General features: G+C 48.0%; 1 protein-coding gene across 3 annotated transcripts in view; it reads left to right on the top strand.

The window, feature by feature from the left end:
• Positions 1-26,287, top strand: part of LOC126545429 (uncharacterized) — a 290,910-nt gene that overhangs the window by 22,130 nt on the left and 242,493 nt on the right. The window contains exon 1 of one of the 3 annotated variants that reach the window (XM_050193305.2): positions 5,330-5,533. The exons of 1 other annotated variant lie outside the window; for it this stretch is intronic. The gene's annotated coding sequence lies outside the window, so the exon portion shown is untranslated. Of the gene's footprint in view, positions 1-5,329; positions 5,534-26,287 lie in introns of those variants that run through there. One more of the 3 variants, XM_050193306.2, reaches the window with a different exon arrangement.

Genomic DNA, 26,287 nt, shown 5'->3' on the forward strand with positions numbered 1-26,287 from the left:
CTTTTTCGTAATCCAGTGCATTAATTCATAACACAAACATGACCATATGCAATGCCTTTTTTTAATATGCGTCTTACCGCTCCCTTTCCGTTCCAGTGAACTTGCCATTATCTAGCAAGTTCATAGACCAAACCGTCATGACATTAGCCAGGCAGCGGGCGTGGGCGAGCGTCTCAGTGCGCATTTTCTGCTGCTCACCGAACATCGCGCAGTCCCGGCACCGTAGCAGAAATCTTCCTCGCGTCTGTGCTTGCTGCATACCCGAGTTGTAGCGGATGGCTGTCTGCCGGTTCTAAGTTTCGCCAGCCAAGCTTCACGCAGCTCCTTGCCCTGCGGCTACGTGCGAATAAGGCTGACACCGGGCTCCGTTGCGAACGTCCGGCACTGCGGCACCGAGCCTACCGAGTAGCCTACCATGCTGCACGTCTCCAAAGGCAGCCACTACCTATTGTAGTACTTTCAAATGTTGTCAAGCAAACACCCAAGGTGGTAAAGCCTCACCACTTAATCAGAACCGCGGCGCAGGTGGGACTTTAAACTTTCGTTTTGAGCTCGCTTCGGCGCTTCCGAAGTAGCCGACGCGGCCATTGTGTCCACGTAATCCCTCATGCCACGTCACGCCGACAGTGGCGCCAGCTTTTCCAGCGGTGGAGCTCGCCCCCATATAAATTGTGGCTTTTCTTTTTCTCCCCCCCCCCTTTTTTTTTTGTGCGATGAAGAAAAGGTCCACATGCGCGCTATCTCGTGTTTCCGGCCTTGAACTCGAAGCACTACAGCGTTGAGATAATTGACAAAAGAAACCAGAAAACCGAACCAAACCTGAGAAACTCAACAGGAGAGGCCACGTACCTGAATAAACATGTGACTGTAATTTGTATTCGCTGCTCGACATAGGGTAGTGTCAAAGTCATTTGCAAGTATCAGACTCGCAGATCTACGCCCGCCCTCGTAGCACGGTGGCTATAGCATTGCGCTGCTACGATAGAGGTCGCGGTTTCGATCTCGAACTCGCCGCCGCATCCCAGTGGGGCGGAATGAAAGAATAAAACGAACAAAAAAAAAAAGAAACGCTCGTGTAACTTGCATTCGGTGCACGCTAAGGAAGCCCGTATGGTCAAAATTAATCCGGAGTCCCACTCACCCTGCCCTCCACCACGGCTTGCTTGATAATTCAACAGTGGTTTTGGCATGTAAAGCCCAGGATTTATAGAAAATAAAAAATCGCAGATACATGCGTTCATCACCCTAATTCGTCTTCAATGTTCTGCTTTTCTAGCTGCTGGTGCAGCTGCGCAGTGAGTACCAGTCATCGGCACGAGTCAATACCACTTTACTGAACCGATTCTTGGTATGTAGCGCGAAGTGACACAGACGCGGACTATAGAAGACATTTGTTGACAGTTTCAATAAAGATTTAGTTGAGGGTTTGCGCTCATCCTGTCTTCTTCTAGTCTGCGTCTTTGTCACCTCGCTCTAATGAACCAAGAATATGTTACCGTACCAACTCGCCCGACCGTCCATCCTTTCGCATTACTGAACCGAAACATGCCAAAAATCGTTGTTTTATCCGTGCCGAAACAGCGCAGCCAGTGGGGAGAGCCCAAAGCTAAGACCACACGTTTTTCGTTTGCCGCGCCTCGCGAGGAATGACGGTTTGCACCTACTAGAGACGCGTTCCAGCGTGCAGCCACTTGGCTCACACAGAGATGTTTTGAGAGATATTGTTTCCTACTCTGTTATAGACAGTGCTTCAAAAATGCTGAGATATTGATAAACGCAACCGTTTCATCTTTAATGTCGTTATAGATCAGTGCAAAAAGTAAAGAAAAAGCACATTCTCGCGCATCATAAATCCGCGTCACTGACAGTCGATTGTATATATACTACGCCGTAGTTGCGTAACCAGGTGCCTGGAAACGCGAGGCAGCCAGAGAGCCACGTTCGCGCCGTGCTTGGACGCGTGCGATCTGTGGGGGCGCCATCTGCGCATGCGTAGGCGCTCCGGCAAGTATACGTGTGGTTTGGCCTTGACGGTCTTAACGCCGATTCAAAGAGAGAGAGAGAGAGAGAGAGAGAAAGAGAGAATCTTTCCATTGAATAAATTATTTAACTCCAGGTTGTTACGTGCCAAAACCACGATCTGATTTTGAGGCGCCACACTTTTTGTGGACCACACCTCGGATTAACTTGGACATCCCGGGGTTATTGAACGTGCGTTTAATTGAACGCTGTAAAACTAAATGCGATGCGTAGACGGCAGACAATGCTTCGCTTTAATACCGACGTGACGTTTCTGCTGACATGGGCGCTCAAGCGGCAGCGTTGCGCACAACTTTGCTTTTATAGAAAGTCATTTAAGGTACCGTATCGACTCTTGGGGCTGGTCGTATAAAACCATGTTAAATCCCATTACGAAACATCAAAAACGAGCGATTAGAATTATGTCTCACTCTAAACGTTCTGATCACACGGCCTCTTTATTCAACCAGTTTGAGATACTACCATTTGATCTAATAAGCGAACAGAGCATATCGATGTGCCTTTATAGAGTCGTGAGATATAACCACCTTTTTAATGCTTCCGTATCTTATTCTTCTTCACGCGAAACCAGAAGTGCTGCCGCAGGACATTTTAATCTTGCACCATGTAATAATGTATATGGAGAACATCTTCTACAATTTACAGGTATCAAAATTTGGAATAAACTGCCAGAGGGAATAATTAACTTCTCAAATAGCCAAAGTGCTCTAAAACAACACTATTGAATCTAGTTAATATCACATTAAAACATCCAGAAGCCATAATCGATTTTCACTACACTGAGGCAATAATAAGCTTTTTTAGTTTATACGGTGGTCATTTGGAGATACACTGGTTTGTTTGTTGTGCTAATATTGTAATAATGAATGTTGCATTGTGGTATGCTCTTTAAGAACAACATACGCTCGAACTATGAACTACTTTTTGTACTATGCACAGCATAAAAACTTGAATCTCTTTTCTCATGTGGTATGCAATTCACATAACAGATATTATTTGTTATTTGATTCCACTAACTACTATTCTGTATAGCATTGTTATCTAATCCATTGTTTTCATGACGTACGTTACTTTGAACTTGGTTTGTTTTTTGCTTTTTTGGTAAATTCGCTGTATAGTCATTGCGTTACCTATTATCTTGCTGTTATGCTAGGTTTTGCCTGTAAAAATTAGGACCTTCAACTAGCCTTTGGCTACAGGTCCCACAAGCGTTTGTTTACCTGTGTTTTGTGATATGGAAATAAATTAAAATAAATACTCTTGCAACCTCAGCTGTTAACTGCACTTCCTGCGCAAACTTGTCAGGGTCCCATATCCAGGTTCATCACTTTGGTCGTATGTGTTGGTGCATTGAAACGATTGCTACAGGAAGATGCAAAATTTTGCTGGAACTGAATAGATCCTTTTTAGCTATTGGCGGATGCTTTGAACAATGCATGGTTAAGCTCTCAAAAGGGGGTCAATAATTAGCAAAGTCACAATTATTGCATAGCGCGCAGCCCCGTACAGCATGTGTACCTAGAGCCGTGTTCGCTATACTTTTAAACCATTCACAAGTGATCACGTCAGAGCCAGCCTTCCCGCTCAAATGAGGGACAAAAAAAAAAGAAGAAAGATGAAAAGGATGACTAACTTCAGTGCAGGATGTATACTCAGGTGATAGCACATTTAAAAGGCCAGGTAAAGTTTAATTGTAAGTTAGGTTGTGCTTGTGGACTGGGCGTCAGTAGTAGTACGATATAGGTCCGTTTTAATCTGAGTGAAAACTTGGTGCATCACAACGGAAAAAAAAATGGGGGGGGGGGGGGGGGGGAGCGACACCGTTTTAAATATCGAACAGCTCCCTGGAGCGCCGGGAATCTTTACAGCGTTTGTAGGAGGCTAGTTAATTGCTTATAAATAAGCGATGATTATGTTAAAGACTAGGCAAATATACTCAGCCTGAGAGTTTACGAAATGTTTTCCTGCACGAAAGAAATAGAAACTGATTCTGAAATCCGTTACGCCACATCCACTTAATCGGCGAAGCAAGCTGGGCACGAAAGTAAAAAAAAAAAAAAAAAAAGAAAGAAAGGAAGTTTTGACCACCGTTTATCGGCTAATGATCTGCCCTTCTTCCGTCAAGAGATGTGAATAGAGTTTTCAAGAAATATTATGCCTGTCTAAATTGATTTGATGTAGTTGAAGGTTTCAGAAAGTGGAAACACGGAAGCTTGGCACGCGAGGTCAGGAAGCACGGGCGCGCTCGTAATATCGGAAGCCATGGCATGACGCTGGGTTTTGGTCTCGGTTTCGAGGCCGAGAGTTTGCCACTAACTAGCTCTCTCTGTAGCAGTAGTTACATCCGAGAAAGCAAATACTGAGCGGTGGACAGGGAGGATCCGTCAGTGCTTTTTCATCGCTACCGATGGGAGCGCTTCCTGTTTACCCACCGCGATGGTGGGTAAACTTGCTACCACAACCACAAGGTCTGGGCTTATTTCCTCGCGGCCGCATTCGGATGGCCGCTGAAAGCAAGAATACCTGTGCATGCAGCATCCGGCGCACGTTAACAAAAATAGAAATCAGCTGGTTAAAATTAATCCGTATCCCTCCACTGCGGGGTCTCTCATGGCCCTGGGCTATTCTGGTACATTAAACCCCTCCAATTACTGAATCGCGTCCTGGTTATTTCCTGACTGACAGTGTAGGCTTCGTTTCTAACCTCTCTAAAGCCCTGCCAGTATAATTCCATGATTAGTGCTCCTTGAACCGTTACGCGTGATTTTGTTCCGGAACAAGCCAAGGAGATTAAAACAGAGGTCTCATCAAAGCAATTGGCGATCATTGCGAACACTCCAGAAATGCAACATTCTGTGCTAAATGTGCTCGGCAAGAAAGTGATCCAAAGTAGAAATTTCCCAGCAACTCAAATACCGGCCAGAAGGAACAGACACGAATAGAGACGAAATCATTTATCTGTTTGTTTGTGGCTCTTATTTTTGTCACGCTCCTTAGACACCGTGAATGTTTCAGAAGTCCCACGCCAGCTTCGTCCTGCGTGACAGCGGCACTTTTCAGTTAAGACGACAGGGGCGTTGGTGGGGAGGGACGAGCCGGAGGGTGCAGCGAACGACGAGACGAGAACGTCCGGGTAGAAGTGGCGCGTTCTCCTCGAGAAGTTTATCGCGGCGTGAACGGGCTCGGCCCCCACTGCCACAAAAAAAGGCAGCCCGCTGTCCACGCGCCGTGCCAGGCCCCGCGTTCGCGCGCCGCGCGGTCTGTTCCCATTGGCGGACGGGGGGACCGCGCGAGATCGATGTCCGCCACGGGGTTCGCGCTCAGCGCCGGCGCCACCGGCACTCCGAACTCTGCCTGCGCCCCGGCACGCCGCTTCAACCGAGAGCACGGCTCGTGATGCCCACTCGACGCGGCCCGGCCACGCGGTCCCGCTGAGCGCGCCTGGGGAAAGCTCCCGCCGAGGCCCATCTCCACTCGAAAAACTCCACCACCGGTAAGAACACGCACGTCGCCGGACAGCGCATCGAGTGCACGCCTTGTCACGGCAGTCGCGGCTGCCTACCTTTCAACGTGCGCTGATCCTCTCCGCGTGTCCCATGCCGGACAGTGCGGACGGACGGCGGGCGTTGAACAGGCTGGCCTTCCGCTTGCCCGCAGACAACTGTCGCTTGCCGTTTTTCGGACAACGCGTTCATTTCCTTACCTAAACCTAAACGCGCATTGTGCCTCAATGTCGTTGCACAGGTTGTCAAATTCGATTAGACGTGCCGCTTGTTGAGCATTAGTTACACTAGATACGCTGTCATCGCTGTCATCATTTCGGTTCCTGAATCACGTGCGTATAGCTTAAATAGGTGATCACATAATAATAAAAAAAGAAGAAGAAGAAAAAAAAAACGCAAGAAGATAACGGCGCCTTTTTATGCTTCTCCCAATTCAATCAGTTTTGCATTCAATTTCTTCTTGAAGCGCAGGTGTCAATTTGCGAGCACAGCCGCAACAGCTGTGAGCATGCAGTGAGAATAGTTAATCAATTCCAACCGCTTGCGGTGCCATTGTACATCTTGATCATCTGTTACCTTCATGCACACACCAAAGCACCGAACAGCTAATTCAGTCAATCGCTGCTACATCAAAGATTTAAAAAAAAAAAGAAGGAACTGGTGCGTATTTCGTAAACGGTCTTTTAATTTCCCGCGTTTCTTCCTTTCTTTTTTTTTTCCTTCGACATTGGCTCACACGATGCCGTGCCCCTGCTATCACCGGGATTGGCCAGTCCGCTGGACGAATGAGGTGTTAATAAACGAATAAAATCGGACCAAAATAACACGTTACAAATTATAGCCCCTTGATTCCTTTTCCTAATCTTCGCCGCTAACTTCGTACTTGTCAGCATTATTCTGGAAGAAACTTTCCGTCGTACGCTCCTCGAACGCTGTTGCCATCTCGATTGTACGCCATGTTGCCATCACCGTCAGATTCCTTCGCGTGCAGATATATTCGTCACCGATACGCCGTTACGAGGATGTACTACGCTGAACATATATGTTATCGATGCGCCGCGTCTGCATATTACAGTGGAGTTAACCGGCGATTGCTGACGGTTTCAAAAACGTCAGGCTTCTTCATTATGAAGGCCGGACTCGAATAATAGTTGCCTACTCCGAGATAACGTGCTGCCAATGCAGTCCTGTATATAATACTGCCGAGATGCACTTCATTTCGGTGGCGAATGCGTCCCGCGACCGGTCACAGCGCCGGACTCGCCGGACGTTTCCGAGGAAACGTGCTATGACAGCTGCTTTGCCGAAACGCTAGCGAACAACAGCTGGGGAGATGGAACGATCAACTGAGATTCACGAGGCTTGAGTGTCACGAGTCTCACGAGCCCTATTGCGTCGGCACGGAAGTCAATCTGGATCAGACTTGTACACGTTACACACGCACACACACACACAAAAAGTAACCGATTACAGTTACGTCATCCAAAATGTAATTTATTACAGTTACCAATTACTGTATCACGAAAATAACTGAGCAATTACTAAATCGTAATGGATTACGTTTACGTTACTTTTCTCCGAAGATTTATTTAACACTTCACAACTCCAGCAAATAAAACGAGCTGGTCAGGCTCTCTCAATGTGGTCATTGCAGCATACTCGCACGTTGTTTATCGTCACTAACAATTTCTTTTCATGATTTCTGACAGTCATCTTCCCTCGTTTTATAGTGGAGACATCAGCGGCGACACTAAAAACTTGATCGATGTGTGCGCTGGAGGGAAGGGCGGTGCTGTAACGTGTGAACGCCTTGCCAAGATTGTGGTCTCCTAATGTGCCGATGCTGGCGTCTCGGTCCTCTATGAAGCGCAGCGCTTCCTTGTTGCTGGGGCTCGCTGCAGGCGCTCCCAGTAGTGACAATGAAAAGCCGAAAAAATTGTCCGCGGGTGGTTTCCTGGCACCAGAGCCCGAAGTGGTCATCGCTATGGAGCCATGGCAACGCTAGTTTAAATTGTTAACCGACACCGGGCGGAACGTCAAGATGACGAAATAAATATTGAGCGCCCGGGTTTTGTTTGTCTGAACATCATACTCGCGGGGCTGCTGTGCGCCGCGTAGCCACGGGCGTCCTGCAGTAGTTGCTACCAAATTCAAGTGCTCGAAATTGCGTCGCCTGTTACAACTTGTTTCGTCATTAACGTGACTAGTTACGTGTAATTGGTTACTGAAAAAATTAATTGAATTACGGTAATCAATATTAAGTTCAAAAATGTAACCAATAAACTGCAAAACTACCGAAAGAGTTATTTGACTACAAGTAACTAAGTACATGTAATTTGTTACGTACAAGTCTGATTTGCATCTAATATGGAATATAGGCTCAATAACATCCGGATTCTTTTATATATTACTCGAGGCCGCTCTGATTGCCTGCAGCACATTTCCGGGAACACGATCAGTACAGAGAGTATCTCTAGATAGCTGTGCAACGTTTAACGCGCTATGTAAATTATTATATTTCACCGGTGGTTTGGAGAGCCTGTACACCAATGTCGCCCTGGCATACCGCGTCGGAGTGACCAGTCTAAACTGTGAGCGGCCAGTTAATACAGCAAAACTAGAGCAAGAATGCCACGCAAGAAGAATTAACATTAGTCTAATACACCTACAGGTGCGCATCGTTCTTAGTAAGATACTCTGTTTCTGTTTACTGATAATGGCGAAAGCTGCCGCAAATAGTGTTTGCCCATCCATGTGTAGATTACTCATGTAAAAACCCAGGAATATGGGTCGTTGGGGTTGCTTCGCATGTTCCGCAACATGAGTAACTAAAACATTTCTTTTTGCCTTTACGTCTTTTTAATACCTTCTGTTTGGAGGCTGCTCTGTTATTCATTTCATTATTTGTCGAGAAACTTGTTTCGCCTTGTTTGTTCGCAGCTGTAACTTATGTGTTGTTTTCACTGCATTGCGTAATTGGTTTGCGGTAAGGTGGATGCGAAATTTTGAAGAAAGTGATTCTCGTGTGAAATAACTTCTTTACCTTTTGGTGTTTTCTAGATATGTTTTCACCTTCCACAAATGCTACTTTGAATAAGAGCGCTGCAAATTTTATGTGCTTCGGGGCGTCTGATGTTCTCATAAGCACGTGCCCCCGTAAGGTGGCTTCAGTGCAGGGCAGCTTTACAAAAGAGCTTTTCTAACCTCAGAAACCTTGCAGAATTAAGCAAACATCACACGTAAGAAGACTGAGTCATAGTGATTACTTCAATTCAGTGATTTGGGCGGATGAAGACGCACTTCTCTGGTATTAATTTCTAAACATATTGCTATGCAGTCTCCAATGAAACAAAAAAGCGGCCGTCGAACGCATTAAAGTTATTGCACTAGAGCCAAACTTGGCATATAGTAAGGGGATGACCTACAACATGTCTAAGTGAAAAGACTTGGGCGTATAGCGAAGCGTTGCTATGCATTCAATGTTTGAAGTTTGCTTCTCATTTAGTGACGCGACCACGAAGCATCTGCTGCCGACATATGGCGCAAATGGTAGATGTCCCAAACTTCTGGGCATGTAGACGCTTGCAGCCTCCGTGTTCCTGTGCACCGGTACTCAAGTTCCCTGTATCTGATGCTTCTGCGTGAACATTGCCTTAATTGGGCAAAGTTTGAGCTTAACAATCAAACATGCGCAAAAATTTTGCTCAGAAGGTTTACAACGCAGCCTCTATACAACCGCGACGATTGAACAACGTCACACGGGATAGGAGCCCTTAAAGAGCTTGCCAACCATTGTGAGAGCTCTTTTTGTTCATAAGTTGCATGTTTCATTCAAAAGTGTTCTACATAACTCCGCGAAGAGGAGTAAGTTTCAGGCCACAGAAGTTTTGTCATCCACCTGTGTAGCAGAATGTACTAAAGGTACTCAATTGTTCCGCTGTGCTAGAAAGGGAAACTTCGCAGTTGAGGAAAACTTATCCTGATCCCGGGATCGAACCACCAGCACCTTTCCGAGTTTCTAACCAGGATGCTGGCAGATGCATGGCCAGCCCGACGCCAAATGAATTCACAGCACCAAACGTTGGAAAAGCTGGAAATCTTGAACAAAGGAAATATTGCGAGAAGTTGTCCGGCACGCAATACGTGGTTCTGTTCTTTTCTCCTGTCATTTTGTGTCCGTTTGTCTGCGTTGCCTTATTAGAAATGAATTTGTACTTCTTGCCTACTTCCGAAACTTCATCGTCCCCACAGCAGAAGCGAAGGGTCTCGGAACTGTTTTCGTCAAAGAATCAACGATTTCGTCGAAAAAATGCATAGCATGCCTTGAAAATGGAACATCCTGTGTGTAGTCCTTTTTTTTTAATTTTTTTTTATCCTTCTCTCTCTCACCTATCGCCTTCCCTTGGCCCTCCCCCAGTACAGGGTAGCCAACCGGAGATAATCTCTGGTTAACCTCCCTGTCTTTCTTTTGCCTTTCTCTTTGTCTCTCTCTGGTTAGGTACAAATTATTAGGTGCAAAAAAAGTTATTGCAACATCAGTGGAATGCGTTTGACTGTGCTATATAATGTTGACACCTGCTCGACACTCGTACAACAGAGCCCACGTAACTCCTGAAGCATCCTTGACACAAGCTGAGAAAAGCTTATGAATAAACACCTATGAAACGACTGGCATGGGAGCATCAAACTTCGCGTTATCTCAGAAAGCAAATCACACCGCGATAATAATAATTATTATTATAATAAAAACAGTGGCATACCACTGAAACGTAGATGCCTCTTTTCCAAAAGCCCACTTCCTATACACTATAGAACTATACGTAGGCACATGACTTGAAGAATAAATAAATGTGCGAAAGTCTAGAGAACAAAGCAAAGCGATAATGCGGCAGCAGCAGTTATAATCGCGTGCAGTTGGCGCCGCCCGGATGGGTCTGTTTACACAAAGAGTTTCAATCAAGCCATGCGTGCAGCACAACAAGCCCGCTCCCATTTCCTTTTCTTGCCGCCGGGGGCATTTGCAGCAGTTTCCATAAGATCGAAATGTTTTGGTTCTGGCGGAATAGGCAAGAGCGCCGCCTCCCCGGAGGTTGGGGCTTTTGGAGGCGCCTCGGCTTATGTCGGGTGACTGACAAAAGCAAAAAAGTAGGGAAAAAAAATCAATAACGACAACACGTGCGCCCAACCTTCAACATAACCAGGCGGTGAACACGCTCGTAAGAATAACAAGACTCCGGTACAATCAAACCCGGTGCGGAAAAAAAATACAACTTTTAGACCTGTAGACCGGAGAAGGGGGGGGGGGGGGGGAGGGGGGGAGCACAGAATTGTGACTGACAAGCCGTGCGTATCAAGCTTCGGCCGAGTCCGCTTCCGCGTTTGCGACGTGATACTGCTGTGTTCATGCAAGGCGCTGAACTTACGAAGCGTTGAAGCGCTGCAGACGGCGGCACACCCGGAAGCGCCGACAAAGTAAAAAAAAGAAAAAAGAAACATTCGCGCGCATTTAGTCGATGGCAGATTAAAACCAAGTCAGAGGTTCCACACCATGAAGAGCGCGATTCGGCGGAACGCAAAATGAAATCGTTTCCGTGCGGATGTTGGAGCAGAATTGGCAAGGCATACTGAGCCTCGAGCAACGCATTTCCGTGCACGTTTATGCACAAGAAGTTTTTTTTTTTTTCTCCTATATGGCGAAACGTGAAATCGAAGAAACTTGCCGCACTCGAACGGGAAATGGGGCAAGGCAAACCGTATGTGCAAGAAAATAGGAAACCGCTAACGTTTATCTATTGCTTACTTTTGGTCAACGCTATACGCGCAACCAATGGCGATTTGCTTTTCTGTTTTCTCTATTTTCTTTTTTTTCCCTATACACCTCTCAAAAGAAGGTCGCGCATGTTGCGTGGTCCGAATCTCGAACGAAAAATGCAATTTCCCTTAGAAACGTGATGCCCCGGCCAAAATTCGTAAGAATTCTTATCGATGTTAGCGACTTTCATTTTTTCTAAGCTTGCGGCGGGAAACAGCCGCGAACTGCTGGCACTCAGACTTTTGATCGCGAGTTCCGTACGTAGCTTGGAGACAACGTAAGAAGAGCCGTAGAAGATTTCCAAGCACGTTCTCTGCGTGCCACGTGATCGTAGCAACAGCATCGTATTGAAGCCTAAAGCAGCCCCCCCCCCCCCCCCCACACTTTTTTTTTTTTTTTACAAACGCGTGTACCTCTCAGAAATGTTGCGGTCCTGTTATAAAGAAGTCGCGTTCTTTCTTTTTTGTTGTTCCTTGCCCCCGGAGGCTTCAACGCGGCTACTGGTTCAATCATTATTTGCTGGAATCCTCGCGCGCAAGAGTTGCCAGCTACTCTTCTTTATTCGACTAATACGCACTGAAAGTAAAGTAAACTTATGAAGTTTGGGTTGATTGCATTGTCAATTTCCTCACACATTCCTTCTCGCTTCGCTCATACAAATTAATTGGTTTTGCGAAATGCAATACCGAAGCTCTAGTTTTATACATTGCTTCGTTTATTCATATTAACTGGTTTTAAGAGATACAATACCAAAGGTTTGCTTTTATGTACTGGAATCAGCAATTAACATCAATACTCCACAACACCCCAAAAGAAACAAGAAAATGCGCGCGCGCGTGTATGAGTGTGTGTAGGGGGGGGGGGGGGGGGGGGGCTCAATACATTGCTGTTCCAAAACTGTTAAAGGAATGCTTTCTGGGATTAATGGAATGGAACTTAGTTCGCTAGTAGTCAGCAGACAAATATCTTCGAACTGGAGCTAGTCTCGGTATGCCTATTACATGGACATACCTTAAGCACTTACCGTCTTCATGTCCGCTATCAAAATGAGAGTCCTGAGATAATAAGATAGTTCAACTAAGTTCGTTAATTGAATGGCTCACCCGTGATTATCGCACAGTTTGTGATGTCCCCCGGCGCGAATGTTGCTGGAGAAGTAGCACTCTTATCTTCACCGTACTTGATTATTCATGTCATCTTTGCTGAAACACCGGGCATACCGCACCTTTTAGTACATTTTTCAACTGCCGGAGGGAAATAGTGCAGAAGTTATCTCAGCTGGATTACTTTATTAACTTGACACACTCGCAAGAGACGTCGTAATGCTCAATAACGTAATTGACAGGGTTTCCCTAATTTGGTATGCTGCAATTGCAGAACTGAACGTGGTCAGAGCTAAATGAATGTTCAATTAGAGAAAATTCGACGCTCCATTCCCAGATTCTGCCACAAAATGCATTGCTGTTCCACTTTGTTTCTTCGAGTTGTGCGGGAGGGAGAAATTTATTAGAAATAATTACTGGGGCGCCAATAAATTTCGCAGCAAACTTTAATGGCAGACTTGCAATAGCTAGTGCTGGTCTCAGGGTGTCTGCTGAACGGATCTGCCAGTAATAATGACCAACTTCAGATCAGCAATATTGAGATGTAACCGAAAGTAAGTAAACGTAAGTTACAGGTGAAATAAGTCAGTCAGTGAGACTTTGTTAATCGCCTAATTGGCGATTGCCTTTTGCTTCGAAAGCTATGTGAGTAGTCGTCGCGTCTCTTGAAGTAATGCACGTGAAGAGATGGAAGTGGCCCTCTGCCAAAACGCTAGTTCTTAAAGAAATATGCTCCGAAAAACAAATTGTGCGTGGGAGGGGGATGTGAGGGGCGGAATGTTCCCGGCTGCGGAGGACGCGCTTCGACGAGAATGCGAACACGCTCGTGTACTTAGGTGCATTCAAAGAACCCCATGGACGTGAAAATTAATTCGAAGGCCCCCACTACGGTGCGCCTCATAATCATACCGTGGTTTTGGCACGTAAAACACGAGCATATTTTTTTTAATTAAAACTTTTGACGTTCACTATTTTCCCTCGTATTGTCACTGTTATCGGTTTGTCCCTCCGCCTACTGCATCTGAGACTTGAATGTGGTCGCTCGTTCCATATAGCCACAGAGTTTTGGCCTGTATTCACACAAAATTACTTACGCTGGATTTGTTCGTAAGAGTGAATGGGAGCCAATCCTGATGCTGGATATATTATTAGCGAAGGAGGCCGGTGAATGGCAAAAGGTGCTTACGAAAAAAAAGCTTTGTCAATGCGGCCCCTCGTCTGTAAACAGATTGCGCGCGCCACGTGAACGCGGTTGCGTGTAATACATTCTCCGAACGAACGATTAGTACGAATGATTATTCTCGAATGTACTGTGCTACACGTGCACCAACTAGAGCACGTGCTCGACCCGTGAGTTAAGATTTCGACGACCGATGACTGTTCTCGCCCGTTATCGTTCTGCTTTGAGTGTAACTGATTTTTTTTTACGGGGGGGCTACTAGTTCGCACCAGGAAGAGTTAGATTCATGATTCACAGTTTTTGGGACTGTCTGGTTCTTCAAGGTGACAGTATAGATTTAAAAGATGGTGGTTGCCTTTACATTGTAGTTCCTCTTGTGCGCTGCGTGACGTGCGACTTTTAAAGAGTGGCCGTATATGTCATGTGCATCCTTGCAATTTTTTAACAATAGCAAGCGAGCGTCGACGGTAAGGCGTGTCCGCGGCCTTGTAGTGGCCAGGGACGGCGGGATTGGCAACTTTACGTGCGGTCGTGCAAGGCGAACTCTAGTTCGAATGTGTACTGCTGCACTGTTCGCTTCAGGAGTGCCCCTCACCGCTGCAAGGCCACTGATACGTCGTGTGGTCGGCGCTCGCACGTTATTGTTAAAAAATTGCAAGGGTGTACATGGAAGGTGCTGTGGCATCAAAGATTTTGTTCCACAAAGACGGGAGGAAGGGGCAACGCAATCACTTTTGCTGGATTCAGGAAGGTTGGCACGATGGACTGGTATTGACGGGGGGGGGGGGGGGGGACGAAGCCGCGTATGATGGCAAAACAGGGGTCCCATAAAGATAACGGCGCTGCTTAGTACCGCAGAGTGGCCGGCACGAACCGCAGGGTGGCCGGCACATTTTTGCGACGGCTATGTTTGAGAGAAAGAAATAGCAAACGCAAATCAATAAACAACTGCCTTCGGTTTTCCACCCAGTCCCGTGTTTGTTGATTTGCCCTCAGTATGCCTTTTCCATATCATGGAGGGCTCGAATGCTGCTGATCGCGCTGTTTTCACACATTTATAATATATTCACGGCGGCTGGTTGTGACTTATAAGCAGGTTGCATGCAGACATGATTACGGTCACATCGAAAAATTATTAGCACGAGAAAAATAAAACTACGATTATGTGCTATGCCTTCTATTTACACATAGCTTTCTTTTAGTTCGGAACCATGTTTCACCTAAGCACTGCTTATGCGTTGAAGGCAGCCTCTTATACTCGAAGCGCTGGTCCCAGAAGCACTAAACGCATTTCAGGCTTTTGTTGTGGGACGACAACGTAACATTAAAAAAAAAAAAAGGAGTTCGTCGCTCATAGGGAACGGCGAACGGCCGCTCCCTCGGGCCAGGCCACAGAAATTGGCGCTGAAATTAAGCTTATTTTCTTTTTTCTCTCTTTCTAACTTGTTACAGCATGGCAGCTTGAAAATTCGGTCTTAGGAAAACCGGACATCACAACAAGGCTGACATGGCGGGCGCTTACGAACTTACGAAACGACAGCGCACTATGTGCAGCTGAGGTAAACAAATTTGGGAACAAAATATTGAGGGCGGCAGTGTCGAGACATCAGCGCTGAGGGCCATTGGAGGCCTTAGGAATCATCCGGTTGCTCGATCCGCTCAGCGTTTCTTGGTGTAGCTAGGGTGACTCTTTACGCTCCCCTACAGAAACGTTAGCAGTGTAGCCAGGATGCCGATAACAGAGGTTACTTGCGTAGTGAGCGGCGATGACATGGTGTGGACTTGGGCTGCGCGGCTAAAGAAAGAACAACCAGCGCATCAGGCGACGCTAAAGCAGAGGCTTCATTTCTTCAGTCCAGTCTGAGCATTTCTTCTTGCGCCAGCGGTGATTTGGTTCTAAAACAAACAGGAGCAGCAAGAACATGGACGGCGAACTGACCGCCGTTTTTCTGCGCAGAATCGAGACGGTAACATTATCTATCTGGAAAAAAATTTCCTTTTTTCTTTCTCGCGCGCCTTTCGTTTTTCTCTCATGAGACACTTTCGAATAAAGTGGCACTGCAACATGAAAGACGAACCGGAATCTCTTAAACCCTTTTCGTCTTCCCTTTATTGAAACGCAGATAACAAATTCGTTTAGCTAAAAAATAAAAAAAAACGCAAGGCACAGGAAAAGCCGATGCCGTGCCGACAAAGACGTAAATGATGGGGCACCTCACTACAGGTGCCAGGGACAAAACGCGCATTGGATGAAGCACGGGTAAGCATGGTTGGGGGCACCAGAGTCGAGTCGCACGCTCCAGGGAGGCTGCGGTCGACGACTCGGCACGCACCCGGTAGCGTTACGTCAGGAGACGACGGGGAAACAAACAACGGCACGCGCGGAAAGCTGCTGGTGGGGATGTGGGGCAGGGAGGAGGGGGTGGAATGGCGGTCGGCGGCCAAGCGCTGGAGCGAGGGCGAAAACGCCGATTCCATCTGGCCGGCCGTGTACGAACAGCGAGCCGGACGGAGATTCCCGCCCACAGACTATGACCGCTAGTCCTGGGAGGCAGCAATGCGCCAGGATCTACCCTCCGCTTGCCTGCTCCAGACTGATAAGCAATAAATCAGGAAGACGATGATTTATCGCGGCGCAAAATGAAGGACCCCCTCCCGCAGCCGCGCGGGGAAGTCCCGGGAGCAGTTCGGCGCGAGAGGCCAGTCAGCCGGCAATCGCGAAAAGGATCGGCCGTCATGAGCCGCCAGCCCGGGCTGCTGCTTCTGCCGTCCGCGGCCCGCGCAGACGGGGGGCGAGGGAGACGGTGCGTGGCGACCCGGACCCACGGTTCTAATTGCAGGCGCCGCACAAAGCGACTCATTTGCGACTCGAACCACGTAATTAGTTGGCTGAAAACACGCCTCTCGAGGACGACGCGACACTCTCTTTTTGAGCGCGCTATGATGCGCCGGCGGCGGTCTTTTTCCCCGTCAGGCCTCATTTTGCTCCAAGGGGCACGTTGGCCACAGAGCGGCACGCGGCTTCTCGTGAGCGCGCCAGATGAAGGGTGGGGCACAAAACAAATCTATATGAAAACTATATGCGGTACGCAGTGTTTGCGTAATATAGAAGCCAATTATGCAATCTGTACAGCAAACTACAAGTGAACCTCGATTTTACGAAGATGAGTGAAACGAGAACAAGGTGAAAGCGGGAGCCAACGTTTCGACAAGTCCCCTTGTCGAAACGTTGGCTCCCGCTTTCACGTTGTTCTCGTTTTGCTGATCGTCTTGAATTTCCATATCCCACCTGCCCCCTGTTTTCCCTCGATTTTACGAAGTCAGAATTCCTGAAATGTTTTTTGGTGGGTATAATGTATTTACCACTTCAATCTTATGAAGGAAAATTGTCGATCGCTCCCGATTTCACGACACTGCCCCGAAGGAAAGAGGTGAAAAAAAGATATACCACAGGCAGACGAGCAGAGAAACGAAGGTCTACGTTTTTATGGCAATTGAGGTGGTGGACGCCGCCAGGAGTGAAACAAAGCAACCCATAATTTTCATGATTGCTTCAGGCATGCCGGTTCCGGAATGGTCCATGAGGCAGCGAGGTACCATGAGCCAATGGCTCGTGGAACGTAACCCTGCGAAATGCAAATACGTGTCATTTCACCGCAAACGCAACCCCCTTTTATTCCCTTACTTAATCTCTGGCATCGCAGTAGAATTAACCAGTTCTTACAAATACATGGGCGTAACCTTGTTCAAAGGCCTAACCTGAAATGCGCATGTCACAAACATCCTATCATCAGCTAACAGAACTCTCGGTTTTTTAAAACGGAACTTGTGTCACGCACCACCAAATGTAAAACTTCTTGCGTACAAGTCCCTGGTACGAACAAAACTAGAATATGCATCCCCCTTCTGGAGCCCTATCCAAATATATTTAATAACTTCACTAGAATCACTACGGAATCAAGCCACAAGATTCATTCATTCATGTTATTCATACAATGCTAGCATATCATCTTTAGAAGCGAAATCCGGTCTAACAACTCTTGCTTGTCGTCGTCTAATCGCCAGTATGTGCTTGCACCATAAGTTTTTTTGCAGCTCACTTCGGTATTCCTCCCTACATCAGCCCTCCGGTACGCATTTCACTCGGCATCGGTCATCCCCTGCAAACTACTCGTCCACGTGCTCATACTACGTTTGCTGCATCATTCTTTCCTCGCTCAGCCATAGACTGGAATTGGCTTCCACACGGCGTCATTGCAACCACCTGGCCATCTACGTTTTCTGATTGTATAACTGCCATAATTAACCAACAATTCTTTTTTTTTTTGTACATGCGATTACTTAAACCTGTACCCACCCATTAAGTAATACCCCCAAATTGGGGGCCTTTAGGGTAATAAAGTTATGTGATGTGATGGTACCACGACGATACCAGCCCTGAGCAGCAGGTCGAACAATCGGCTTCCATTTCCCGGGAACAGCTCAGCCGGCTTGACGCTATGCCCCCAGACTTAAGGAAGACGTGGACTTCGCGGTCTAGGTAAGCGCTAAGGCAAGTGCAGACACGGACGCAACCGGAAAGTTTGGTAACGAGGACCTTGTGAAGCTTGTTGCCGACGCAAAACAAGTGTCACATGACGGAATTGACGCAAACGTAGACTGTGGGCCGACAGCTAGCGAGGTCATGAACGCCGTTGACCTCCTCGGGCGGTTTGCTGGATCTCAAGAAGGGGGGGGGGGGGGGGGGGACACAGGCGCTCTCGCGAGCTATACAAGAGCTGCGTAGGCAAGCAAGAATAACAAACTTTTTCGCTAGAAATACAGTGGTCGTTTAGCCTCGGCGTTCTCATATGTTTCAATTTTACGAAATTGCTTATCTTACGTAAGTTTGACCATTCCCCGTCGACTTCGTAAAATCGGGGTTCAGCTGTATACATGCAAAGAAAGCATCGCTTTCACAAGTATGAGAAAGTAAATAGTAATTCATTCTTTATTCGTCAATTCTGTCACTACACATTGCTTTTGGCCTTCACTATTTGTATGCATTGTGCATTGCAGTTTTGCCTTTTCTGGTGGCACACACTGCATTTGCATTTCTCGTGTTATGTATTCTGTGCGATTGCCATGCGTGGTGTACAAGTTCAAGAAATTCAGCGACATAGGCAACGACATTCCATTTAGCACGACAGTGTTCGTACGTAAGTGCCGTTAGCATTAAAAAAAGGCATCGGGCCGATAGTACCGTGGCCTTTTCGTAACTTGAAGCACAAGTTAATTGTTCACCATGGTTTTCAATTCTTTTATTAAATGCCACTAAGTTAGAGCAAATTGGTGATGAGAGGAGCTCTTCGAAGAAAATCTCAGTCCTTTTTCAATGCCTGAACATAAGCACACTGTCCTCAGAGCGGTTATTTTGACCATGCTCGCGTGGCTGTCGATTCCGCATAGTGTTGAAAGGAGTGTCGCGACGTCGGCCTCTCACTTAGCCGTTAAGCTCGCCACGCGAGCAGGGCTCATTTTGAACGGCTCGTATATTACGCTTCTTTGATGATGTATGTGGTTATTTGTCCTTCCTGTCCCTGCGAGCTCTTATCTTTTGTTTTCTTTCCGCCTTCTTTGTATTTCTTTTGTATCTGCTGGACGTTCTGACCGAGCCGCTTCCTCTTGCTAGCTGCTCAGCTGGAGCAATCGAATAGGCGGGACCCAAGGGTCCGCCGCGCGGAAACCCGGGCACCACGCACGCACGCGCGCGCGCGCGCGTGGCATACCAGCAACGGGGTGCGCCTAACAAGGCAGGTGCTTCGCGAAGCTTCCCAAAGCGGCCGCTCATCAGGCGGCGCCGGGGATTTGCGCCTAATCTCCGTTGCGCGCAGTTCAGTGCTCGCGGTCCGCAAAAGAGATCGGCCATCCGCGACCTTCCCGATTGGGCGCTCTCGGTTCCGGCCGCCACCATCGGCGCCTGGTCTGCGAGAGCCCCGAGGCTCAGATTCCGGGGCATGGGGAGAAGTGGCGCACAACTGCAGCAGCGGATAGGTGCGCGCGCTTTGGCGGCACACCTGCGCTTCCTACGCGTGGGCACCGACTTGTTCGCAGCTCCGACGAGGGGTGAGTGAAAGGGGTGCACGGTTAGTTCCAGGTTCCGCCAAACGCGGGGCAATGTTTGGCTGCTAAGTTCAATGTATAAGCAGCGCACGAAGATTCCCCGAAGCAGCTTACAATTTACGCAACGTTGAAAGGTTCGTCATTCTCTCGCTCTTTTTCTTTTTGTTCGATGGAAAATGTGGCATCCTCCTACGTTACTCCTGGAACTTGGACGAAAACGAAACGCGAGGTACACCTTGAGCAGTAAGCCACGCCTCATCCCAAGCATGTGCAAGCAGACATAATTAGTTTTATGACAAGCAAAAAGAAGATTTCGCACGCGTACACGTCCAAATGACTCGTGCTGTGTTTTGGCTTAAAGAGACTACCCCCTTAATGACTTAGTCAATGCTGGTTTCCTTACCCTGCTTTTCCCAATATTACGAGTCAATACAGCTGCGCATCACTCACCAACTCGTGCGGTGTGCAAGACAAAAGGACCTCGTGTCCCTCTCTTGACACAATTCAAAACTCCCGTTCGAGTGCGGCTCGGGCTTGCAGCCGACATACGGGGGCCTGCGCACTCAGCGCCGATTCGAAACACCAGGCCGGACCGCCATAAAATTCGCATCAGATTTTCCGTCCCGTGGGCCGATTGCGCCGCTGCAGGGACAGCTGTTGCTGTCTCTGTCGCTTTCCAACGTCATTAGCTGCCGCTGCAGCGCGGGCGCGCCTCGCTGACCATGCCCTCCCGATCGAGCTCACTCTCTCGCTCGGCCTCAGAAGTACAAAACGTCCTTTCTTTCATCTTTTGCAAGCTCAATGCTCGCTCAGGCGGCCGCCTTTCCCCCGTGGCTCGCGGGACAGCGGAACTCGGTCACGCTCGGGAAGCGCGCCGCTCCGAGTGGCGTTTCGAGGCTCATCGCGAGAGTGTACGCTTCTTCGCGTTCGAAATCTTTCGTCGCGAGGCATTCGATGCCCGACTTCGCCCCCAGCACTTCTAGTCGTCGGAAGGGGGGGGGGCTCACGCTGCGCTGAAGAAAAGAAAACAGCTGGCACAACGTGAGCCAACTGTTCCGCAACGCAAGAGATGGTCTCCTTCGTTCCGCTACAGGCGATAAAACGATGCCACTATAACGTCAGGCGCTACAAGTTTGACGCTGACTATTCAGCCACATCAACTACTTGATACGGCTAGTTATGCGTCTACCGCTCTTCTCGTGACTGTAATGGGGGTCATGAGCTTCGACCGTAAGGTTGCAATCCCATTAACCACATACTATCCGCTAAGACAGCGGAAAGGCTTTCACCCACTTTTTCGCGTAGAAGAAGAGGAATAGCCAACAACAAAAACAAACCAGCAAACAAACGCATTTCCCTCACGGCCTCACGGCTTAGCCCATATATTCGTTGTACGCTGTATCTTTTTTCCCTGCCCTCTTCTTTTTCTCTTCTTTTTTTTTTTATGTGTATGGAGCACCGGGGCGAGGGTAAAATAATTGAGCCGGAACCTCGACTTTTTTTTTTTTTTTTTTGCAAACAAAGCCCATAATTTCCGCATGCGTCATTGCGATGAAGTAATTTGCCTAAATGGAAACGAGCGATCGGTTGTTCAGTGAAATGAGTCGGTGCTTCAAGTAAAATGCGTTAGCCACCAAGCTTCCTCGCCGCATGATCCGCTTGGTCAATAAGAAAATCCTTCCCGTACGGCAGCAATAACAAAGTCCGGCTCCGTTGATTGATGAAAACGGTGTTGGGCTTGGCAACCTTAGACCGTGCTTCGCCTACGGGGCCGTGAATTAAGGGAAGAGAGAGTGTTGGCAAGGCGAGCCTTCGGTGGGCGGTGATGAAGCGCCCAATCGAGGCATCCGCTGCACCCCGTCTAGCTTTGCCGTCTTGTATGAGAAAAAAGGCGGAAAGAGGATTACGCAGAACTGAGCAACAATATTCATTACAACTCACGCAGTCCAGCAGGAAAGGTGAATCGCGCTGACAACAGACAGACAACAAGAAAGCTTTGAAAGAGACAAAGAATAGCAGTTGGGCACACGCCTCCAAGCATGCAAACATACAGACGCACGAACTTTCCAGAAATGAAGGGTAAAACAAAGGACATTTCGTTTTTGATCACCGTCGGGCATTTTGCAAACACCGGGGGCAGCAATAATGAAAGAGCTTAAAAGTCCGTAGAGTGAGAGTGGGGAGGCCGCAAAAGCGTAACGCAAAACCAAAGTGAGCTTGTCCCTCAGGGAATGGCTGTGAACTCGGCAGAGAGCAAACGTGTAGGGAAGGGAACAGGGGTGCAAAAACAACGTGGGGTAGTGGTTGAGGAAAAGCAAGAGCAAATAGTTTGTTTCCACTTCCTCTTTCAAAGTTTAAATCCAGCCCCATTCTCTAATTGAACAAAAACCACGCCGCTGCAGCCCACGTGCGCCGAATGGAGAGAGCTCAGACGGGAAAAGAACCGTTTTTGCCGCGCTGAAAACAAACCGAATGGCGGGAGGCGAGAAAGTAAAGAACCAACGAGAGCAGCTTCCGGGCCGGTGCCACAGGGCGAACGATCGAAACCCCACACGCAGAAGACAAAAAAAAAAAAAAAAAAAAAAAACTCGTTGCGGCGGCAACGCTCTGCCGCTCCGGGGTCGACGTGTGTGCGAGGGCTCCGCGGGCACGAACGCACAGCCGCCACACCTCTCTCAGGGACGAAAGCTCAAAGCTCATTTAACCCGAACTGACATGCTCACTGGGCAGCCTGCGCGCTTCCCGGCACTGTCACAACCGACGTGGGCGCACTGCGCGTAGTGTAGCAGAGCATCTGGACGAACACGGGGTACTGCGCGCCGCGGCAGGGCACACCGAGCGTCCGCTGCCACGCTCTTTTCTTTTTTTGGCTCAGGGTCCGACCTAGCTCGCAGTAGTCTTTCCGTTTTACTTCAGTACTTCGGCACCGTGTCCTCCAAGCAGTTATTCGATTTTTTCCCCCCTCCCGACCTTTTTCGGGTGGTAGCTTGAACAGGCGCCAGTGGAGCTCGTAGCCCGAAGCCTTGAGGGGCGCAAGCAGTGCGTCCACATTAAGCATATTAAGACGACTCTCACTGCTTCACTCTCAAGTGTCCGGAAAAAAAGCGCACTCTACGTGCGGGCACTCTGCTCAACTGAGAGTTTGTAGCCATTACATCGCTTCTCGCGCTCTCGCTCGGCCTCTGCCAGCTTGAGGCGCTCGGGGACCTAGGGTGCAAGAGAGGGGGTGCGCGAGGAGCGAATGGCCGCACCTCGACGTTGCTGGAACTGCCGAACAGCTTTGTTCAAACAGGGAAGCCGGGAACAAGCGTGCCGCGATGAAGCAGCCACGGCTTGACGGGCCAGCCGAGCGTGGTTGGACGGCCGGAACACTCGCTGGGGAGGCTTTTCTGCCGAGCTCCGACGAGCACGCTCGTGCGCCCGCGGCCTCACCAAGTGAAGCGGCACTACTTTTCTGCAGGGCTCACACTTTGCTGCCCACTGCAGAGTGAAATTCTCAAGGGGACCGGGCGCCGCCAGAGAAAGCAATTAGCACCAGTGTTGAAGCACGCGCTTAAATGGCGCTCACGCTGCCTGTCGGCGACGAACGCCGGGTGGATGGGAACACGCGCGCAGATGCATAAGCGTGGGTAGACGCAGGTTTTTGCGGTGCGAGCAGAAGCGCTGCGGGAACACGACACAGGCGCAAAGCAATTTCAGCTGATAAATCGTTCTGTATATACGGGCACGGCCGGCGTGATTAGCAAAGTGTGTAGGCACTGACGCGTCTATGGGAGATGCCTGCAGTATATATACCTTGGTTTATGGTTGAAGGTTTTGTCCAACCCTCCGATTAATTCGGCACGTAGTTTTCCAGGAATCCCTTGAAGCAATTCACGTGGTCTGTTAAGCACAGCACGAACAGGTGACCAGTGCTAAACAACTACAGCGTGAAAGTGGTTCCTTTTGTATGCAGAAGTACCGGTATACCGCATGTGGCATATTACCTGTTTTCTTCGGTGCTTACTTGCCATATTGCTGACACTCGCAAGGGTTGAAAGAAGAATTTCATTCTTGGCTTGAATGCTTATATAAGACAATGAGTATGTTTAAACGAGATCTAGTAAAGCTTGGTCAATGTTGTAGGGTCTTGCCCGACTCATATACAGAGTTTCTCCGAGCGCCGTTCGCAGGTGGCATATAGAAAGCAAAGCAAAGCAGAAGGAATCCTGCGTCAGTAGTTGAATTAGTCCTTGAACCCAGGACCTGTTGTTCCTGAGACCGGTACGCTACCAACCAGTATATGAACTTGCTTCTTTTATTTCTTTAACGGAATAATTGTGGAGAGTAAATGGTGTGTACAAGAAAGACCATCACAAAAACGAGCTGGTGGGAGTTTTCCGCAATTACAATGAAAAAAAAGAAAGCAGTGACACGAATAAAGGTAAGCCAAAGAGTGCCAAAGCTCATCCTGCAGCAACGTTCTTCTTTTTTTAATTTTTGTAAATGCATACTTAAGAAAAAGGTGAAAAGTGTAAACACTAAGGTAAACACCACTCCAGTCGGCAGTCAACTAGATGAAAGTAGCCCATCAGGCCGAGGGTGCATATGATTATAGTGAATTAAATAGAGCATTGAGGAAACGATTATTTGGTCTGGAACGCTCGCACAATAGACATTTTAATGCTATTAGCCCTCTTTGGGAACTTACCCCAGTTTGCGGTATGTCCCTCATTATGTCCGCGATCAACCCATTTCCCGCCAACTTGGGTGGCTTTGCTAGACTGCTTTGCTACGCCCTGGGCTACTTTGCGAGGGGAACCGGGTTCAAAACCAACCGTCGGACCAACTTGGGTCATTGGGTATGTGTCAGCGGGTATGTTCCGTCTTTCATAACAATCGTTATATATAACAGATCATTAACAATTACGCACGAAATATAACGCAGTTGATATTTACATTCAAGTCACCAAGTATCTCTAAAAGATGGATGCACAGCCAGTTTTTAAAATTTAAATTTAGTTTTTTTTATTATTTTAGTAGCTTTGTATTACCACGAAGTAAGAATGTGTCGGACGGCACATTATATCAGGGAGGGTAAGGGTGCCAGATAGCCTTAAAAACGAGATTCACATTGCTCTTAAGTTATCGCCATCATATGTTGGGCCAAATAAAGAACTTCGAGAGTTTTTGTTACAATTATGCCTCACCAAGTCTCCACTGGTGTAAGTGCCCATATACCATACAAGTGACCGCTCAGTTCCAGGTTGCGTCCTTCTATGTTCATTGCCCGTCTTTGTCACGTTCATAATTGCCCCTGATTTATCGTAACACTCACTGCAAGCATCAAGTATTTCGTCTTATCCATGGCAAACGTTTTTTTTTTTTTTTTCTGCGCATCGTTTATAGCCCGACTCTTATCTACAGCGGAGAGAGGAGCTATCGTGTTGTATAGCAGCTCGCACATTCGTTGACTCATGCATGTCCTACTTATTGCGCAGTTGCACAAGGTCTGAGAGCGAGAACGGTACATAAAACGTCACATTGGGCGTATACGTATAAAGAGCGGGCGTCGCATTTATATTTCAGGGAAACCTGCGCACCACTGGTCAGTGTAGACAGATGATTTCAATATTTCCCCGCGAGCACGTATACATTAAGGCCGACTTGGAAGCACACACATTGCAGCACTTTTCTTTTTTTCACGAAGGTTAATACATCGCGAGAGCGCGATGGAGACGTAGATCTCGAAGCAGAATTCTGCAGTTTGAGAAATTAATGGAGAGCAAAGAGATCGTTGAGTGTTTCACCGGTTGTGGACGGGCAGTGAGATTAATGGTGGTTCCGTGTTGAGCGCCCCATTGGTTCGCGTTTTGAAAGCTTTCCTGCGCGAAACTGCATGCTTACCAACTGAGCACAATTTACCCAGACGTCGCGGACATAGGCTGCAGAGAGAACACATTCTGCGTGCGCAAATACGAAGTGCTCCTTCTGACTTTCGGAGCGGATGCGGAGAACGATATTTACCCTTTCATCAGACGCAGACGCATGCTTAACGTTCGCAAACGTACGCGACCTCACTCTGGCCATCGTTGGCAACATTTCACCCACTCGTTTGAGAGCTGATCTAGAATCGCAGTCGGATTGCCACTAGCTCGCAAGTTCGTTTGAAATCCTGCAGAAAAGACGCAATACTTTTTTAGTGCAATAGCACTACTAGCCTACCAACCTGGATTTCGCCTCTGTCTGTGTGAAGCCTTTTCATATGCGCGTTTCTTCACGCGCGTTTCGCGACCACGCCTCTTTCTTTAACACATACGCACGCGTGCGTATATGTGAAATCGATATGTAAAGTGAATCGGGATCGTCGTCGGAAATGTCTAAAGAACAGATTCCTCGTGGCAAACACAGCGAACAACAACGAGCTCGACGACAGAGGCAGGGAGAGCCAACCGACGAAGATGCAGCCAAGCGACTGCGACTACAGCAACAAAAAAAACAATTCATGTAGTTGACACGTGCCGACGAAACTGCCAGAGAAAAAAAAATTATGGGATTTTACGTGCCG

The sequence above is a fragment of the Dermacentor andersoni genome, chromosome 1, assembly GCF_023375885.2.
Source record: "Dermacentor andersoni chromosome 1, qqDerAnde1_hic_scaffold, whole genome shotgun sequence".
NCBI classification, from domain to species: domain Eukaryota; kingdom Metazoa; phylum Arthropoda; class Arachnida; order Ixodida; family Ixodidae; genus Dermacentor; species Dermacentor andersoni.